This window comes from Mirounga angustirostris, unplaced genomic scaffold, assembly GCF_029215605.1.
Source record: "Mirounga angustirostris isolate CCGP_5_RB_7025 unplaced genomic scaffold, mMirAng1.0.hap1 SCAF_14, whole genome shotgun sequence".
Taxonomy (NCBI): domain Eukaryota; kingdom Metazoa; phylum Chordata; class Mammalia; order Carnivora; family Phocidae; genus Mirounga; species Mirounga angustirostris.
In genome coordinates this window covers 88,037,024-88,052,754 of record NW_026991722.1, presented here as the reverse complement: position 1 = coordinate 88,052,754, position 15,731 = coordinate 88,037,024, and the positions used below count along the sequence as shown (strand labels likewise).

The following is a 15,731-nucleotide window of genomic DNA, read 5'->3' as shown; positions in this document are numbered from 1 at the left end:
TCCCTCCATCCCTTCCGTAGTTTGCTGGGCTGGCCGGACAGGCAGCTCTGTCCCTTTAGGGACTTGGCGCCAGTCCCTCAGGGACGAGTTACCAAGTCAAGTCTGCGTCCACTGCCCTCTTAAGTTTTTCCTTCTTCGTATGCCCGGACTCTCGGGGGTGACAGCTCAGAAACACCCATTTGCTTTGGAAGCCCCGTGAAGCCAGCGACACGATTAGCTTTGCAGGACCAAGCCAAGAGCTGCCAGAGTCCAAGGACTCGGTGGCGCCCTGTCTCTGGGGGGCCATTTGGGGCTGCACCCCCAACCCATTCCAGTGTCCCTGCAGGTGGGTTTTGTAGCACCTACTTCCCCAAGGGGTTAAGAGGTTGCGAGCCGCTGGCAGCTGCTTCCCAAGGGCCCCGCTGGGGGGCGAGCATCCCCAGCACAACCGCCCAGCAGCTGGTTCCCGGGCAGCTGGGCCGCGGGGCCTCCTGCCCCAGCGCCTGGGGCCGGGCCGGGCCTTCTGCCTGCGGGGCTCCAGGGCCGCCGCGTGGGTCGGCGCGAGTGCGTGCGCCGGCCATTGTGCACGGGTGTGTGTGTCTGTGCGTGTCAGCGTGCACGGGCGTGTGTGCATCGATCTTGGGGAAGAGGGGGAGGGGGCACTTTGCTTTTTGCGAGATTATTTCCTAATATGGCTCCTTTGTTGAGAACTCAAGAAAAAAAAAATCCAGTGGTTCTATCAAAATAAATTGCTATTGGTCCCAGAAATAACGTTTCTAAATGTGGGACTGGTCCCTGCCCCAGGACGCTCAGGGAGAAAGACAGCTTTCTTTAAGTTGTTGGCGGCTGAAGGTTTGGCTAGGGCTCCCTTTTGCTAACTTGCCTGACTGGCGCTGTTAGGTGAACCCAGTGGTTCACTGCATAGCAGGACCCCCCCCCCCTTCCACTTCAAATACCTCATTTGGCCATGGTTCTTATTGACATTCTTCTGAAGGAAAACACAGCGAACTGAATGTGCTGTGCCCCTCCCCAGCCTTGACCTGTCTGGGTTAGCAGCTGCCTGGTGTTTTACTTGAACTAGCTAAACTGACTCTTTCTTTGTGGCATGATGTGTGATACCATGTTTTACATCAGAGTTGAAATAGAAATCGTGTGTGAAATGATTCTCAGATATTGTGCGTTTGCTATATTGCTAGAGAATCTAACAACCCTTCTTTAGTATAGCCTGGTAAATTGAAAGGTTTTCTTTGATATTTGATTAATGCAGTTTTGATCTCTGATGCTAAGTCATTTCTTACCTCATCCTGAAGTCAGAATCTCTTTTATATTAGTTCTCATCATAGAGCTTCTTTCAGTGATATTGGTTCCATTTACTTTAGTTAAGAGATCCATGTATCTCGTCCCTCCAGTCCCTAACAAAAATTAGAGTCAGGTTGAGGAAAACCATGGAAGAAACCGTATAATTAAGCAATTTAAATAGATACTGTGTATTCCTAAAGTGCTCCCCCCTTTCTTGTCTATTTGTAAATTGCATATTTATGAGTACTTTTAAGATGTCTGCAAACTATACATTCATAAATGTCTGTTTTTTCTATTTTACCCAATATGCAGTAACCCATGTGGTTATGTCTGTGGAAACCCCTCTGGGTACTGGTATTGCTTGAACCACGGAAGTATTATTCTTGGCAGTCAGGTGGATTTCTGGACTCTGGAAGATTCTGTTTCAAGTGTTAGGATTCACTCTGCAGTATTTACTCACTCTGTGATGCTTAAATTGCTATACCAGAAGGTTGTGTTTATTCACTGTATTCATAATCCCAAACCATCATGTTATAAAGATCCAGATATAATTCTTCAGTGTTCATAGATGATTAAAAAATAAGCTGAGCCATCAAATACTGTATGATTATTTGGTGGTGGCTTGAGAACAATTCTTGCTTCTTCTACATTGGAAATGGAAGCTTCCTTGGATGATACTCAGTGTTCAAAACCGGTAAGGCACCAGTAAGTCTTTACAAAGATTAGGTTTATTTTCTTATTCTTGCAAGAATACTCTCATGATCGGATCATTGCCATGGTTTCTGCTAACACATTTGTAGTGGAACAGTCACATGCCATGTGTTTTGCCAAACTGTTTCATAAAAATCATTTACACTACAGATGAAAATTGATACTGCATTGATGTGATTTTAACAAAGCTAGGAAGACCATCTATAGAATGCTGGCTGCCCCAAAGAGCATTTGTCTATAGCTGGGCTTTATGACTAGAATTGGTTGGTAACTTGCTATCATGGGGTCCTGTCAGCCACCAGGGCTGGCTTTTATAAAATCTGGGTTAACTATAGAGAACAACCATAGGTTCTAGGTTTCTTTGTTTCTGAGCATGCAGCTGGGGTATATGATGGACGGGGAGCTTCTTAGTCCTCTTTGCTTGCTTGCTGAATTAAACTAAATACTAAAATTCAAGATGTGCACTATGAAATATTCAGTTAGGGTCTCCTAACTTTTCCCAAAGAAACCACCACAACATGATTAATCATGTTGCACCCTCAGAATTAGTGAGGAGCTTAGGAGCCAGTCTTCCAAAGCCTCCCACCAAGAGCCCTGTAATTACCCTAAAAAGTAAGATTCTGTGCAATTGTGATTGCATCATGGTAAGAATGGCATTTAATATCATGCAAATAGCAGCTGCCATTTTTAAAGCACCTGTGCTATGCCTGTAGGCATCTGTACTTACTCTATATGCATTCATTTAATTCTTAGCCAGTGTGGTGGTAGGTGTTAAAAGTTGCATTTTACAGATAAGGAAACAGGTTTAGAGAGGTACGATGACTTACCCAGAGTCACACAGCATGGCAGGGTCAGAGCTAGGATTGGACCAGCCCTTTCTTCAAGAGGTGTGTTTTTCACTGTTATACTTGAGAGCTTATCCAAGAAAGATAAAGCCTGACTGCTGAGGTGATCTCAGTATATAAGAAGGTTTGCCATAGCTTTGCTCCCGCATCTCTGGATACTGGACCAAGATGTTCTTCTTCCCCATCCTTCTTCTTGAAGAAACACGATCATTTTATCTATCTCTGACTTCTTGGAGCATTTAGAATTTATGCACTTTTAGGCTGATTGTCTTTTAAATTGATAGCAAACTTTAAAACAAATCTATTTGTGTATCCAGTCTCTCAATTACACTTCAGGCTCCTTGAGTTCAGGAACCATATCTCATAACTCTTTTTTTTGGTGCCAAGGATAGTGTAGTTGCTCAGTAAGGTGTTTTTTTTTTTTTTTTTTTTTTTTGGTAAGTAAGGATTCTCTCTCCTTTTAGAGAGAATCATAAGCAGGAGCCCAGCATGGAGCCCTATGTGGGGCTCAGTGTCACAACCTTGAGATCATGACCTGAGCCGAAATCAAGAGTTGGATGCCCAACTGACTAACCAACCCGGTCACCCCTCTCAATAAGTATTTGATGTAAAAGTAAATAAGAACTATTACTTCGTAAAACTTGTAGTTTTAGACTTTCTTATTCTGAGATAGTTGGAAGTTTAAATGTAAAAAGATTCAAAATATCTCAATTGATTCATAGATACTAGACTATAGTGGTTTATTAAAGAGTACCAGAATATATTGGCACTGAATTCTGGTCTTCCGTAGAGAATATTAGAAAGGGGACAGCCAGGGGCGCCTGGGTGGCTCAGTCGTTAAGCGTCTGCCTTCGGCTCGGGTCATGATCCTAGGGCCCTGGGATCGAGCCCTGCATCAGGCTCCCTGCTCCGCGGGAAGCCTGCTTCTCCCTCTCCCACTTCCCCTGCTTGTGTTCCCTCTCTCGCTGTGTCTGTCTCTGTCAAATAAATAAATAAATAAAATCTTAAAAAAAAAGAAAGGGGACAGGCATACTTTCCACAGGATATCTATGGCAGTCATTGTTAAGACACACTACCAGAATCCATGGACCAGACTCCTGATTCAGTGTCATGATCCTTTTATTAATGTAACCTTATTGGCCTGGCAAAATATACTTTCCCCTGTTTACACATTAAGAGGCTATCATGTAGCACATTATTTTTATCTTGTACTTGCAGAAATGATAGTAATTAAAATGCTCATCTCATAGAAACATGTTTGTTTACAATTCTGAAGTGATTTCTGCTCTTTAAAATCCAAGGATTAGTGTCAGATAACACTGTGTAAATAAGACTTCAGTCGAAACCTGCAGGAAAGCTGCTGCTGATTGGATTTTTTCATTGCTTATCTAATGTTATTTTACTGTTCACACATAAGAAAAGATCATTAATAGGAATATGTCCCATAAACTACATTAATTATGTCATTTGAGAATCATATGATGTATTTGTCTTGTTATACTTGTCACATTAATATAACGTGAATCTGGCTTCTTAAATGACTTCTCTGGTGGAGCTTCAATTAAAGAACTTGTTTGGAAGCTCACTTGTAAGGATTCCATCCTGTAAATTTGTGTCTTGGAATAGTTTATTACTTTTACGGAAGAGTGTATTTCAAATCCCTGTACTTTCTCTATGGTAAAGTATTTTGTTTCTGGATTAGAAAGCTAAGTCTCAAATTTTAACTTTACTAAATTACATACTTACCTGCCTGAATGCTATGCTATGCTAGTTATTATGATACTATTAATTTTGGACCACAGCTTCTATAATAGTATAAAATTAGACTTAAAAATAATCAGACATTGTGGACAAAAGTAATTATTAAATAATAATAATAATAATTATTATTATTATTATTTTTAGATTTTATTTATTTGAGAGAGAGAATGAGATAGAGAGCATGAGAGGGGCAGGGTCAGAGGGAGAAGCAGATTCCCTGCTGAGCAGGGAGTCCGATGCGGGACTCGATCCCGGGACTCCAGGATCATGACCTGAGCCGACGGCAGTCGCTTAACCAACTGAGCCACCCAGGTGCCCCAATTATTATTATTATTTTTTTTAAAGATTTTATTTATTTATTTGAGACAGAGAGAATGAGAGACAGAGAGCATGAGAGGGAGGAGAGTCAGAGGGAGAAGCAGACTCCCTGCAGAGCAGGGAGCCCGATGCGGGACTCGATCCAGGGACTCCAGGATCATGACCTGAGCCGAAGGCAGTCGCTTAACCAACTGAGCCACCCAGGCGCCCCAAGGTGCCCCAATTATTAAATAATTATTAAAGAGGGCATGTATTGAATGGAGCACTGGGTGTTATACGCAAACAATGAATCATGGAACACTGCATCAAAAACTAATGATGTAATGTATGGTGATTAACATAACATAATAAAATTTTAAAAAAGTAATTATAAAGAGAAGTCTCACAAATTTCATGATAAAGGTCTTTCTGCAAATCCGTTCTGTATACCATTCCCAGATCAGTGCAACCTAGAGACCCAGGTTTTAGTTTTGGCCCTTCCCATGACTTGTGTCCTTGGGCATGTCATTTAATCTTTCATATTTGACTCCCCACTGTTCTAGGTTAGCACCTCATTATCGCTTGATGGATCTATTGCAAATGGCATCCTAATGATTTTTCTTTTTCTAGTCTCTTTTTTTCCTCTGGTTTTTCCTTCTTACTCCTTTTAGAGTAATTGTTAACCTCCCCTCCCCACATCTGTTCACATTATTCACCTCCTTAAAACCCTACTGTGTCTTTCCATTGTCTCATAGAGTTCTTCAAAGTGGGTAAGCACACCTTGGGTTAGGGGTTGTGCAAGAACATGACTGGGTTATGGGGCAAATATGAGAACTTGTTTTAATGTATTTTTTAATTTAAAAGAATAAGAAATAGGGGCACCTGGGTGGCTCAGTCGTTGAGCGTCTGCCTTCGGCTCAGGTCATGATCCCAGGGTCCTGGGATCGAGCCCCGCATCGGGCTCCCTGCTCTGCGGGAAGCCTGCTTCTCCCTCTCCCACTCCCCCTGCTTGTGTTCCCCCTCTCACTGTGTCTCTCTCTGTCAAATAAATAAATAAAATCTTAAAAAAAAAGAATAAGAAATAAATTAAGTTTTACTGATCTTTCAGTATGGCTTGCCACTCGTGCCCTCATTTGTTCAGAGGCCACCAGGGGTTCGTAGTGGTGCCCACTCATTGTTCATGTCAATCATTTGTTCAACTTCAGTGTGCTGTGAGGTACTGTAGTTTCCATCATAAAAGATCTTGCCTTCGGGGGTTAATTTTATTAGAAGAAGAAGAAAAAAGAAAAATGTGGTGTAGATTGTGTAGTGATGAAGAGGATGGGCTCTGCAGCTAGACTGCCTAGGTTTGAAGTCCAGCTCAGCCACTTCGAAGCTGTGTAGCCATTACTTACCTTCTGTACTTCACATGTCTCCTCTACTCAATGTGAATGGCACCTAGCTCTTAGTGAGACTTAGAGGATACAATGTAAAATGTATACAAGGAGCGCCTCACACATAAAATGTGCTTACTACATGTTTCGTCTTGGCATGACTGTATCCTACAGTGAAGCTGGCCATGGCTCAGCAGGTGCCTGTGCTTTTGCATTTGCTCCTTCCTTGGCCTAGAATACCTTCTCCTTGTACGCTCTGTAGCTTGCCTTCCTTTGCCACTGGTCATAACCTTAAGAGCTAACTCAGTCTTCTCCTCCTTAGTGAATCCTTCTATAATTGCTGGGCATAGCTGGCTGCACCCTCCTTTGACCGTACTTGATGGGCTATAGTCATCCCTGTACTGTAACTGTCAGTGTGTCTGTCTCTACCAGTGTAAGGTGTTTTTTTTGTTTTTTTAAAGATTCTATTTATTTATTTGACAGAGAGAGACACAGCGGGAGAGGGAACACAAGCAGGGGGAGCGGGAGAGGGAGAAGCAGGCTTCCCGCAGAGCAGGGAGCCCGATGTGGGACTCAATCCCAGGACCCTGGGTTCATGACCGGAGCCGAAGGCAGATGCTTAACGACTGAGCCACCCAGGCGCCCCCCCAGTGTAAGGTTTTGAAGGCATAGGCACAGAGTAGGAATTGAATGAGTGAATCTTTGAAAAAATGTAATGCGTTTATTGAATAAGATGGTCAGTGATCTTCAACCAGTTGTCAAGATTCTCTGACTTGCCAGTTATTGGAGATGCTTAACTTGCAAGTTTATCTCTGCCCATTCTCACCCTCTTGAAACACCCTATGGACTATGAGTGAGGGTGATTTGTTAAAGGGGTAATCTTAACTATGCACCTATTAAAAATAAAGTCCCAGTGATGAGGTAGTGGTTGCACAATATTGTGAATGTACTGAGTGCAACTGTATCGTATACTTTAAAATGGTTAATTTTGTATAATATGAACTTCCCCTCGATTGAAAAAAAAGGGGAAAAAGTTAACAGTTATCTGTGACACATCTCATGACTGATCACCTGACATCAGTACAGCAGTACCATGGTTGTAAACCCCTGGAGTAAATCTTTATTTCCTTTAGCCTGAAATATTTTTGATTCTGTAAGCTTGGTAAGGAATGGTCATCTATAGAAAACTACTTCCAGGAACATTCGAGAAGCTGGGAATGGTTGATACACTTGATAAGAAGTGAAGGAAGTCAGCGATGAGAAAATCTGATTTGGCACCTTTAGTGTTCAGGAGCTAGCCAGTAAACATTGTGGTGTGAGAGGCTGCAGAGTTTAATTGGCCCAACCTCAAAAAAGGGCGCCAGCAGCCACCTTCATTTTGCTCATCAATTACAGCGATGACATGCTGTGGAAAACACCTGTGGAAGCAAGAGAAAACCTGAAATCCTGGCCGGCCCTGTCAGCTTTTGCTTCCACAATGAATTCATTAAATCATTAATAACAATGTATGTCTCAGCTTTAAGACTTTGCTTTTATTGATGTGTTAAAACCATGTAGTTTTATTGAAAGCTATAAAAATTATATCATTTAACTGACATTTTCAGGATTTACATGACTCTTTTGTCCTGAACTTTCTTGCTAGTCCCTCCCCTTTTAGGTGTTTGTAGCTAAAAGTATTCTCATTTGATTGAGCCCTTTGTTATTTATTGTGTTAGAATGTTGTCTTCGATGGACTCTGAAAAACAAACTGAGGGTTCTAGAGGGGAGGGGGGTGGGAGGATGGGTTAGCCTGGTGATGGGTATTGAGGAGGGCACGTTCTGCATGGAGCACTGGGTGTTATGCACAAACAATGAATCATGGAACACTACATCTAAAACTAATGATGTAATGTATGGGGATTAACATAACAATAAAAAATTAAAAAAAAAGAATGTTGTCTTCGTTATTTTGAGCATTCTGTGCTTTTAGCATATATTTTAAGAAAAAACCAGAAAATCGCGTCCTTTGGCTTATACCTTCTGTGTAATAAATTTAGCATTCTAGAAAAGGTACATGAAATAAGCTTGCTGACAATTGTCAGAGCTGCCCATCAGCTTTTTGCTTGTAGGTATCTCTCAGTTTGGATTATTAAAGGACTGAAATTTCTCTAGCTTGTTTCTGATTATGTAAGTAAATGTCCATTCATGAATGCACCCATATTTCTAGCATTATTTAATTTGTGGGTGATAATATTTTGGATTTATATCATGTCAGGGGACTGAGACTTGTAGAAGCACAGATTTTGAGGCAATTCTGAGTTAGAGAGCAGTTAACATTTGGAATAGAGTCAAAGTGGAGTTGGGAGCCAGGAGGTCATTGTGGGGACTCATTGTTTTTGGGTATGTACTCTCCCAATGTGCAATATACATAGACCTGAAACTAGAAAGATAATAGCTGGGGGTAGGGAAGGAAGAAACTCATAAGGAAACTTTGTTGCACACTCTGGGATAACTTTATTGTATCCTATGTTGGCATACCAACGCTGACTAGATTAGATAAACTTTCTTTTCCACTGACAAAAGATTCCTTATTTTAGTTTGTCCAAGGTAGGTGTTCCTGGTTTTAAGGAAAACCAAAATACAACATTTTGAATCTGAAAACAGACTGAATGCCAACTTGTTTTACGTAATTAAAAACCTAAGTGTCCATTATATTTATCTGGATCGCTACTTCACTGCTCTGACAATTAGTTGTTAAGCGTATTTCATGTTTTTAATATTTATAAATGAACATAACAAGTATGCATACACACATTTCAGCATTATGCTCAATTGTGGTATCTGTGAAAAACTATAGTGCTTAAGCCCAGACCTATGAGATCTTTTTGGAGCTATGTTTGTGGAGTTGAGATTGTCCGGCATAAATAAGATTGTTGTTTTTGAGGAGTAGAGAGAAGATGTCATAATAAATTATTATGGACTCATATTCATTTTGATTGGGTTTTGGGTCTTCATTATTTAATAATTAGCTTTTTTCCAATAGAGGGTGGGCTTGAGAAAGAAAAGATAAAATGCAAACCCTTTGTTTTACTTTTAATTTTGGTAAAGATTTTAGGTTGAGCTGTGCGAAATTGCTGATGTTTGACCATCTTTTACCTACAGAAATGGAAATTTATTATGGTTCAATTAATATTTGGGGGCTAGGAATGGTGGTGATAAATATTGAAATTAAGACTAAAATGTGTTTGGGGTATTAATTATGAATTAATTTCAAAGTCACTGTGGTTTCCATGAAAAATTGCTACAGTAATATTTAATTGATCTATGGTGTTCTTGTGAATTTCTTGTTAACTCAAACTTACTTCATTAACTGTTAAATTTCAATCATTTTTTGATGTGAAATTTTCTAAAATATCTTACACATTTTCTGCCTTCTTAAACAGAAGGTACTAAGTGTGATTTAAACTTATTTTGATTACTTAGGATATTATCACAAACATGAATTATTCTACTTTGCTATAGTATAGCAATACTACAGGAGCTTTTAAGGAATGTAGAATTATTTGTTCCTATACTGAATGACCCTAGATTGCTCTTTGTTTCTTTTAAAATACTTTTACGTCTTCTTTAGACAGTATTTTTCTTTCTTTATATTTTGTCCAAAGTAATGCTGCTGTCCTGTGCTTACCTCTTGTAGTTCTGTTGTGTGTATCTGTTTCCTGTCTGTGGTGGGTAGGAAACCCAGCTGAGTCTCAGCTTGTGATTAAGATGAAAGTAAGTACTTTGAATGAGGGTTCTCTTACGAGTGTGTGAACTCTAGAGTATGAACCGTGGCTTTCTATTTTGACTGCATAGAGGTTTTTTTTGCTTTGTTTTGTTTTTTTCATACTTTCTGGTTTTAGGCTATGTTTTAAATAGTTGAAGTGGTTAAATCAGTGACCTTTTGATAAGTGAGATATTTATTATTCTGTTGATTACCAAGAGGTAGATATGTTTGAGGATGCATGGTCACAGGAATTGAAAACATTTAAATGATTTGATAAATACCACTATAGTTTTTCTCTTCTCTGTCTTTGCTTTGGTGTATTTGGCTTGGCATTTTTAAAAATAACCTGTTCAGGGGCACCTGGGTGGCTCAGTCGTTAAGCGTCTGCCTTCGGCTCGGGTCATGATCCCAGGGTCCTGGGATCGAGCCCCGCATCGGGCTCTCTGCTTGGCCGGAAGCCTGCTTCTCCTTCTCTCACTCCCCCTGCTTGTGTTCCCTCTCTAGCTGTCTCTCTCTCTCTGTCAAATACATAAAATAATAAAATCTTTAATAATAAAAAAAATAACCTGTTCAGATATATACACACCGAAAAGATTATGTCAGAAGGAACTAACAGTAGTAGCTTATGTGAAGGGTAGAATTGCATATCCTAGGGAGTGTATATGATTGCCTTTGAGAGGAAACAGCCAAAGAATGTGGGATTTATTTAAACATTAATTAGTTACACATTAATTAATGAAAACATTATTTTTATAGTGACACAAACATTACTTATTTTAAACAGTTTTTTTGGTTTTAGCTTAGGCTCTTGCCAGAAGTATTTATGATACTGAGACTAAGACATTTTAGAAATGAAAGGACCCTAAGAAGCACTTAATGTTATAGATTAGGAAGCGGAGTACTAATCAGTAGGGTAAACTGGCACCCTCAGAATCATGTAGCTATTCTGAGGCTGGCTTAAGTCTGGGTATTCCAAGGAGAGACCATATCCACTGGACCGTACTGCTTCTACTTCTCTAGGAATTTGGAATAGGGTTGGGCTTGTTCGTAAAAAAAAAAAGACACATAGATGGCATAGTTCAAAGACACAAGAAATCTATTTGCTTTCAGATACCTCTTCTGTGACTTATTTTCCTAAAATTGTCCTTTTTGCTAATGCTTTAGAAATCCACAGTAAAATGCAAATATGGTGGTAACATTTGTTTGCTGTTTGTTAGTTTTGCTGTTACTTAGCAGACATTTAGGAATGGGATCTGTATAAATACTCTCTTGTCATAGCTGGTAGGGAGGGATTCATGAACCATGAGAACCTTCCTTAGTCACTGAGAGGCCTGGTTTGAGGTGGAGGAGGGTCACTTTGATGGAGACCATGAGTAGCCATGAAGCAGCACTAAGGGGGGTAGGAGTGCTGAAACACTGACTCTATCTTTGGCCCTCCATCTTATTCCTGCCCATGCAATGACCTGCCTGTGTTCCAGGCCCCTGGAAGTTAATGTATGTCTTGACTGGAATGCAGGAAGGCTTGTTCAGATCTTCCTTAAAAGTGGCACATAGAGGCTTCACTTTAGATAACTAGTAGAGATGCTCTGGTGCACAGATGGTGGCACTTGAGATAACTACCCCGGGACCTCACCACTGTGCCCTTAACTTTATAAAAGCTATTGCTGGAGGTCCAAACAGGGCAGAGAATAGCGGTGGAGGATGGGGCAGAGAATGGTTGTCTACCGCCTGGATCAGTCATCTGCCAGATACCCCCTGTCAGTAAGTTGCCCTGAATAAAACTCTTTCTAAGCGTATGGGATGGTTTACTTTAGTTTTGGTCTTAAAGTGCCTTCTTGGTCTAGAGAATACTGACCCTCTTCCACCTTCTAACAAGGGGTCTGTGATTTGGGAGGACAGGAGAATCAGTTGAGAGTGGAAATAGAGGATGTTGGCCACAAACTTCACATACTTCATAATTTCAAGGGAGGACCCGTTCTAGGTCAGAGTAGTTGATGCAAAAGGACCAAGAGTAAGGGGAGAAAAATTAATGACTATTATCAATAAAGATGAAATAATTTATCTGAAAAGTAAATTGTTTATGTAGGTTTACACAAATGTGAAGTAGACCTCACTGGTAAGTAAATCATACCAGGATGTACTTGTCTCTGTTCTAATTATTTCTGATGATAGCTATGGTTCTTGAGAAATTTTAATGAACCATATAAATGCTATCCCATTTATGGTGGTCACGAAACAAACAATTTAGAAGAACTGGGTTATTATGGAAACCAGTGTTTTCAGTAAATAACTGTAACTGTGGGTAAATTGTGTTAATTTGAACAGAACTCTTTTATTTTTTAAAGTGAATACATAACAGATCTTTGCATTGCATCATACTGACTTAAGAATGAATGAGAATGTAAAATTCTTAAAGCTAATTTTTAAATTATAAATTTATATCGGGCGCCTGGGTGGCTCAGTTGGTTAGGCGACTGCCTTCGGCTCAGGTCATGATCCCAGGGTCCTGGGATCGAGTCCCGCATCGGGCTCCCTGCTCTGCGGGAAGCCTGCTTCTCCCTCTCCCACTCCCCCTGCTTGTGTTCCCTCTCTCGCTCTGTCTCTGTCAAATAAATAAATAAAATCTTTAAAAAAAAATTATAAATTTATATAATTTAAATTATAAATCTGTAGACCATTCTGCTGACACTTAGAAGTTGATTAAAAGAGGATAAAAAGGTGGACAAAGTAACTCGATTTCTTCCTCTCTTAAAAATTTAAACAGAAAAATTCTAACTTTAAGAGATACAGTTAATGGGGCACCTGGGCGGCTCAGTCAGTTAAGCGTCTGCCTTCAGCTCAGGTCATGATCCCGGAGTTCTGGGATCGAGTCCCGCATCTGGCTCCCTGCTCGGCAGGGAGTCTGCTTCTCCCTTTGCTCTTTACCTCGCTGTATTCTCTTTCACACATACACTCTCTCTCTCAAATAAATAAATAAGATCTTTTTTTAAAAAAGAGAGAAACCTGGGCGCCTGGGTGGCTCAGTCGTTAAGCCTTTGGCTCAGGTCATGATCCCAGTGTCCTGGGATCGAGCCCCGCAACGGCCTCCCTGCTCAGTGGGAAGCCTGTTTCTCCCTCTCCCACTTGCCCTGCTTGTGCTCACTCTCTTGCTGTCTCTCTCTCTCTCTCTGTCAAATAAATAAATAAAATCTTTAAAAAAAAAAAAAGAAGAGAGATACCAGTTAAAGGAAAGATCTTCAATTATAGGTCACTGACTCTGTTATTATATACACAAGTATAATCAACACTTACATTGACCAAATCAGGGAAGATTAATTGGCACAGAGGTTATATAATCTCATCATGGATGAGTTTTAAACACTAATGTAAAAATGTACAAATTTTGGGTAAATAGAACCAGATATTTGTTCAGAGTTTAAAATGTCTATAATTTCTTAGTGGATTCTGTCACCATTTTAGAGACTATTTCAATGATACATGCTTTTAAATGAGAATAATTTTAAAAACCAGATTTCTTCTAAATGTTCAAATGATTAGACATTTATTAAAGCTGTTGGAGATGCAGATATGAATAAAATACATTTTCTCTGGAAAGGAGGATGAGGCCAGTGCACAAATACCTGAAGTGTGAGTGGCATATGTTAAGTATCACCAGAGAGAGTCAGTAAAAGGAGAGGTCACAGCTGAGTTGGTAAAAGAAGGGGAAGGGTTTGGAGTATGGAATAGGAGTTCATAGACCAAAAGAGTCTGCCTGGTGGAGTGACATTTCAACTAGACTTGGTGGGCTGATTTTTACCAGAAGGAGATGAGGAGGCCATTCCAGGCAGTGAGAATAATGGAGGGAAAGGCAAGCTGAGCATGTTTTTACAACATGGTAAGGAATCCCAGTTTGGCTGGAGGATAAGCTTCAAATGCCGGCTGAAATCCGGACAGTAATTGGCCCCAAAGATGGTGAAATTAAGTTTTCACATGCTTATTCTCCTCCTAATGCTTGGTGAGTAACTGGATTTTCTCACACATTCTTATTAAAGGAAAATGAAAAACCGAGTAGGTTGCAAATGATGGGATTTTATTTGGCTCTGCAAGGATTTTTATAAATACTACAGCAGCTGTTTATATGTTTTTCATGATTGCCCTATGCATATCAGAATGATTCTCTTCATTGTTTCTGCATAAGTCCACATTTGACTCAAGTTTATCTTTGAATGTTTGCCATTCTCATTTTGTTTGTACTCCCTTGGGTAGTATTAGTTACCTGATGATAGGAATATCATAAATTTGGAATTCCAAGCACTTCCAACTTCAGAATGTCATCTCTTTACTACACATATTATGTAGTACTGTTAAACAATCAGTTTGAAGTCTGTAGCACAACTCACAAAGCAACAATCTCTCCTGTATTTCCAAATAAAGTACTTGAAGGGAATGATATTTGCAGAATGTGCTATAGTGGTAAATTTAGAGAGTACAAGATAATTACTTGTAATTATGGCAATTTCTGTAAGGGAAATCATCTTAATTTGTTCCTACTAAGAAATAGAATCGCTCTACTCATAGCATTTGAATCTTTTTAGGAGATTAATGCTGTGTGCCTTCATTACTTTGAATGGACATTACAGCTTTTCACTACATCTGAAATTACCCCTTTAATTCACACTTCTGTTTGAATTTCTGTTAAATGCAGTCTTCACTTTAAAAAAAATCGTATTCCAGAGCTCTTGTTGGAGAGAACTTACACGTCCATCCTAAGCAAATTGTGAAAGAATAGTACATCTCTACTAGGAGAATAAACTCCCAAAGAAGCCCTAGTCTGGATGGTGAAAAGAGTCTTTAACTCATACTTGGAACATTCACCTGTCATGTTATTCCCTGAAGATTTTAAAATTTAGATGGCCTTGAGGCTGATGGGTAATTACTATGGCTTAAAAGGAATTCTGTGTCTCTGGGCATTTTTATGAAGACAGCATTCTGACTACTTTTTTTATTTTTAAGTATTTAATTATACCATCTGGGAAAGGTAACTTGTATGTAGTTAAGACAGAAAATTGGAGTGGGAAGAATGGGTTTATACCAGAATATAACAAATTGGAAAGAATATTGAAACAGAAATGATGGACATATGTCTCCACAGGTGACAAAGGTACTAAGTATGGAAAGCTAACTCATTGTTAGGCTGAGATTGTCTACAAAAATAAGTGATTTCAGTCTTGAGAGCTAGTGGGGTGGCTTAAACAATTCTGAGTTTTCAATTAACACCTATTTCTTCGCATTATACAGGAATTTCTGTTGGCTGCAGTGAGTTGAGACTGGTGACTCGGTGCTAAAATTTCTGTGTCCCCTGATGTCAGGTACAATACTTAGCAATCAGAAGCCATGCTTGAGTATAGCAGCTTTCAGATCGGATCAGGCGGAGCTGGTGAGAGGCGAGAGCCACAAGTGACTCAAGAACTGTTCTTTGATTTTGAAATGTCTTGCCCTTTCTACTAAGACCTAAGCTTGTAGTCAAGCTTGGGTTAATTGATTGAATAATTATTTCAATATGCATTTGTTGAGGGCCCATTATGTGCCAGATGCTGGCTATTCATTTCATAATGAGGAGGAAAAATGAGTAATGCTTAATGGTAGCTCCATTATCTCAAAATTTGGGATAGTTCAGTTTATCCTTATGAATGTTTGCTAAGTAAGTTAGTAATTACTGAATTTGAGAGAACCAACTAATTT

At 39.8% G+C, this 15,731-nt stretch overlaps 1 protein-coding gene across 4 annotated transcripts in view; it reads left to right on the top strand.

Annotated features, from left to right (window-relative positions):
• TTC28 (tetratricopeptide repeat domain 28) overlaps nt 1–15,731 on the top strand; it is a 629,548-nt gene that overhangs the window by 209,763 nt on the left and 404,054 nt on the right. The gene's annotated exons all lie outside the window — the stretch shown is intronic.